This window comes from Bombina bombina, chromosome 7 (assembly GCF_027579735.1).
Source record: "Bombina bombina isolate aBomBom1 chromosome 7, aBomBom1.pri, whole genome shotgun sequence".
NCBI classification, from domain to species: domain Eukaryota; kingdom Metazoa; phylum Chordata; class Amphibia; order Anura; family Bombinatoridae; genus Bombina; species Bombina bombina.
The window spans coordinates 165,897,769-165,903,768 of NC_069505.1; positions in this window are offsets into that span (position 1 = coordinate 165,897,769).

Below are 6,000 nucleotides of genomic sequence, written 5' to 3' on the forward strand. Positions count from 1 at the left end.
CTTGATAATACTTAGTAAATTTGGCACCCCTACTCCACCTAATTGTTTATGTTGTATTAATATTTGTGAGGGTATCCTAGCTTTCTTGCTCCCCCTTATAAACCTGATCAGATCTGTCTGAAGTTTGTTAAGTTCTAGTAATGGGATCCTAATTGGTAAAGCCCTAAAAAAGTATAATAGCCTAGGGAGAACGTTCATTTTGATTGCCGACAATCGGCCATACCAAGAGAAACCTCCAGCTTTCCAAGTTTTAAGCTCTTTTCTAATTACCTTGTATAAAGGGACATAATTTAGTCTATATAATTCTGAAATATCACTTGACATCCGAACCCCTAAGTATTTAATTGCCTCTTTAGCCCATTCAAACGAAAATTAGTTTCAATGATCTTTTTAGTATGGGCAGGGAGGGCAATAGATAGCGCCTCACATTTTTCTTGATTGACCTTATATCCTGAGATGTCAGCATAATCTTGTAGGATACGATATAAGTGAGGTAGAGACTCCAATGGTTTGGTCAGGGTGAGAAGGACGTCATCTGCAAATAAAGATACTTTAAATTCCTCTCTACCTATCAAGACTCCATGAACTTCTGGGGTTAAACAAATCACCGGTGCCATGGGCTCTATACAGAGAGCAAATAAAAGCGGCGACAAGGGGAAGCCTTGTCTTGTCCCATTCCGGATATCAATCCTTTTAGATTGGTAGCCTGCCGCTCTAATGTGCGCTGTGGGGTTGGAATCGATGCTTCTTATAGCTTGAACAAATGGGCCTTGAAATCCCAACTTACTTAAAACCTCAAACATAAAATCCCAGTCTATTCTATCGAACGCCTTCTCCGCGTCCAGAGATAGGACCAGAGAAGGCGTTTGCATCTTATTCAGATAGTCAACCAGGGAGATTGTGCGCCTTATATTATCAGGGGCCTCTCTTCCTAAAATGAACCCCACCTGGTCCGGGTGGATTAAGGCCGGTAAATGTGTTTTGAGTCTATTTGCCAGAATCTTAGTAAAAATCTTTATATCTTGGTTGATTAAGGATATGGGCCTATAGCTTTGGCATAATTTTGGATTCGTCAAAGGAATATTTAAAGGGACATCAAACCCACATTATTATTGTTTTCATGATTCAGAGAGAGCATGCCATTTTAAACAACTTTCCAATTTATTTCTATTATCTAATTTGTTTCATTTTCTTGGCATCCTTTGTTGAAAAGAATATCTAGGTAGGCTCAGGAGCTGCTGATTGGTGGCTACATATATGGGCCAGATGTTTTTGGCTTACCCATGTGCATTGCTGTTTCTTCAACAAAGGATACAAAGAGAATGAAGGAAAATAGATAACAGAAGTAGATTGAAAAGTTGTTTAACCCCTTGAGTGCTAACAATGGCTCTGAGCCGTTGCAGAGTTTCCCACTCAGGTGCTAACGACGGCTCAGAGCTGGGGGCTCCCACCCGCTACTACCCCGGCGATCGGGCCTGTATAGTGACAGGAATCGCCGGGGCTTCACCTTTTGCATGGTGACATCACACGCAACGTTATTAAAAAAAGACAATGGACAGTATAGGGAAAGGGGGCATGCTGCTTAGAAGCCTGTATCTCAGGCATCTAAGCAGCTACAGACCCCCATGACCAGGGGTCAAGTCGGGTGGGAACTCATGGGAACGGAGTTCCTGCACTATTTTTTCAGGAGGAACTAAGTTCCCTTTGGACAGAGAAAAGAAACTCTTCAGTAAACACTGCTGCTGCTGCTGGTGGGAGGAGCTGGAGCACAGTCTGATTAGTGGGATTGTGAGATCCTCTAGTAATGGGCAGTAACACTTCCTACAATACACTAAATGCAAGCCTGTTAGCAGTCTTGCTGTGTGATCACCCGCACTTTGTGGAACACATGGTGCTTACATTTCTGTGCAGCTTACTCTGGGGTTATTTAGCTCCCCTCAGCAGAAATAGGACTATTGCACCTTAAGTGGGTGAGATTCTGTGACAGAGAAACAAGGAGGTTAAAGCCCAAAGGTACATTCAACCCATCATTGGAATGAATTTGCTGTCATTAACCAATGTGTATAGATTATATACATATAAATAAAGTGTGTGTGTTTGTAAGTGCATGTGTATAAAACAATATTAATTTTGAGGGGGGTTGAAGTCTTGGTGAGTTCCCACACTTTTTTTTTGTAGGACTTGACCCCTGCCCAAGACCCACCGTTAGAAAGGTAATCACCTAAACCTTTCCATCGGTATAAGTCTGGGGGATCTGAAAGAAAGAAAAAAAAGTTACAAAAAAAAATATTTAAAAAACAAACAAACAAAAAAAACTCAAATCAGCATAGCACCCAGGTGGGAAAGTGCTTAGCACTCAAAGGGTTAAAATTGTATTCTCTATCTGAATCATGAAATAATTTTTTAGGTTTTATGTCCCTTTAAAGGGGTATTAAATTCAAAACTTAATCTCTCTGTAAAAAAATTAATTATGCAAAATTAACTATTGCAATATACAATACTGTGCAAAAGTTTTAGGTAGGTATGAAAAATGCTTTCAAAAATTATAACAGTTTTTTTTTTTTTTTATCAATTAACAAAATGTAAAGTGAGTGAGCAGAAGAAAAGTCTAAATGTAATCAATATTTGGTGTCACCACCCTTTAGGCCCCATGTATTAACTAGCGCACGGACAAGCTTGTCAACTCGAGAAGCTGTCCTCACGCCTTCGCTGCATGCAGGCAGCAGATCTGTTTGTACGCTGGTCCGTATGCATCATTACACACTCCAGGGAGTGCCCGCCCCTTAAATGGGGACTGTCATGCGCAAACCTGCCCCACAAATGCTCCTAAGCAGCCTATGCTGCTTCATACAAGGAGCCCTTTGCCTTCAAAACAACATCAATTCTTCTAGGTACATTTGCGCAAAGTCAGGGATTTTGTCAGCATATAGTCAGGTGCATGATTATACAATTATACCAAACAGGTGCTAATGATCATTAATTTAATATTTAGGCTGAAACAAAATCATTAAAGGGAGACTGTAAACAAAATTTTTCTTTCATGATTCAGATAGAGCATACAATTTTAAGCAACTTTCTAATTTACTACTATTATCAAATTTTCTTCATTCTCTTGGTATCTTTATTAGAAATGCAAGAATGTAAGTTTAGATGCCGGCCCATTTTTTGTGAACAACCTCGGTTGTCTTTGCTGATTGGTGGATAAATTCATGCACCAATAAAAAAGTGCTGTCCAGAGTACTGAAACCAAAAAAAGCTTAGATGCCTTCTTTTTCAAATAAAGATAGCAAGAGAACGAAGAAAAATTGATAATAGGAGTAAATTAGAAAGTTGCTTAAAATTGCATGTTCTTTCTAATTACAAAAGAAAAATTTTGGGTTCAGTGTCCCTTTAACTGAAATAGTAGCAGCTGTTTAGGAGGAATAAAACTGGGTGAGGAATAGCAAAACTCTGCTAACATGCACCTAGATTACGAGTTTTGCGTTTGTGTTTTAACTCTGAAAAAATGGCCATTTCAGCGTTAAAACAGCAACACAGCCATTACAATTCTTTTTTTATGCAACAAAACTGTTACACAAAACTCATAACTAAAGTGTTACAAAGTAAACTAACACCCATAAACTGCCTATTAACCCCTACACCGAGGCCCTCCCGCATCGCAAACACTATTGTAAAGTTATTAACCCCTAATCTGCCACTCCCGACATCGCTGCCACTGTCATGCGCAAACCTGCCCCACAAATGCTCCTAAGCAGCCTATGCTGCTTCATACAAGGAGCCCTTTGCCTTCAAAACAACATCAATTCTTCTAGGTACACTTGCGCAAAGTCAGGGATCTTGTCAGCATATAGTTAGGTGCATGATTATACCAAACAGGTGCTAATGATCATTAATTTAATATTTAGGGGCATATTTATCAAGCTCCATAACCTGTCCGCCTGCTCAGAGCAGGCGGACAGACATCGCCGGAAATCAACCCGATTGAGTACGATCGGGTTGATTGACACCCCCCGCTGGCGGCCAATTGGCCGCGAGTCTGCAGGGGGCGGCGTTGCACCAGCAGCTCTTGTGAGCTACTGGTGCAATGCTGAATACGGCGAGCATATTGCTCGCCGTATTCAGCGAGGTCTGGCGGACCTGATCTGCAGTGTCGGATCAGGTCCGCCAGATCTTGATAAATAGGGGCCATAGGCTGAAACAAAATCATTAACTGAAATAGTAGCAGCTGTTTAGGAGGATTTTTTTTTTACTTTTTTTAATACAGTGCTTTTACAATTATATCTCGCTTGTGTGGTTTATCTCAAAATGGAGGTTTGAGTTGCGATTATCCCTTGTTCTCATAATCTTGATATACAGGTTTTAGGTTCTCGGGATGCACCTCTGCAATTTCCTCCTATTGTGATCACATTGAGATTAGTATGCTAGCACTTGTTTAAAGTATACTCTTTTACTATTAAGAGGTTTTACACGGACGATATACGACAACCATCTACAACACATATCGAGGAGTGAGCTCACTGGACGACTTATTTAAAGTCCAGACTGCGCATATAGCACTTTGGTAGTGCTAGGAGACTTGTGAGTAATATTTGATTACATTTTTAAAACGAAGTCTATCACACAGTACTACACCATATGGGCGCCTTTTCCTCTTTGCCTTTTAGATTTCATCTGTGGGTGTGATGCCATGACTATTCAGAAACTAGGCAGCTAGACGATCCCCTTTTGGACTGATCACATGTGTAGTACCATAAGAATATACACATTATATTGTTTTGGGATTCCTTTCTCTATGATCTTTATTATAGTGTGGGCAATGTTGGGATGCAGGGGAATAGGGGTTAATAACTTTATTATAGTGGCGGCGATATCGGTAGAGGCAGATTAGGGGTTAATAGATTTATGTCGGGGGCAGCAGATTAGGGGTTAATAACTTTATGTAGGTGGCGGCAATGTTGGGGGCAGCAGATTAGGGGTGTTAGGGTGCTAGGTTTAAACATAACTTTTTTTTTCCCAATAGACATCTTTGGGGTTGCGTTACGGAGCTTTTCATTCCGCGATCGCATGTGTTAGTTTTTTTTCTAACACTTTCTCCCCATTGATGTCTATAGGGAAAGAGTGCACAAGCTCGTCAAAGCAGCATTTGTGTTTTGTGCGGTATGGAGCTCATCGCAACCATATAGCACAAACAAGGCAGCTTTTCCATAATTCGTAATGGCAGTGCTATAGAGGGGGAAATAACGCAACTTTTGTTGCATTCGTTTTGCACCTTCTATAGCGCAAAACTTGTAATCTAGATTAAGGTGAGGTTACTAAAAACTGTTTAATATCAAAAGAAAGGGCAATGTTGAGAACTGTAGGCGCATTGGTCGGACAAGGAAACTTAGTGCAGCAGATGAAGGACACGCCATGCTTACTTCCTTTAACAATCAGAAGATATCCAGCAGTGCCATCAGTAGAGAATTGGTAGAAACCAGTGGGACCCTGCTAGACCCATCTAGTGCCCAGAGAAGTCTGGTCAGAAGCAACATTCATGGAAGATTTGCAGCCAAAATCCATACCTTGGATGTGGAAACAAGGGCAAGGGAATCAACTATGCACAAACAAAGGAACTGGGGAGCAGAAAATGGCAGCAGGTGCTCAGGACTAGGGATGGGCGAATGTGCAGAAAGTGCAATTTGCTTGGTAGAAGAACAAATAGTGCTGGGAACATTCGTTCTTGGAGAATCTAATGTTTATACAAAGGAAAATCCATTCAACTTCGATAATCAAATGTTATTTCCAGTTTTCGATTGTTGCTTTTTTTCTGAATGTTCATAATTAAATCAAATATCCACATTCTAAATTTCAAATGTAAGATTCTATTTAACTACAAATACTATTCAGAAGTTCAATCGTTCATGAGGTAGGGTATTTAGTAAAATGATACCTAATAAATACAAATATGTTCATTTTAATTTTTCTATTTCGAATATTGCATAATATTAAATTTAAAGAGAA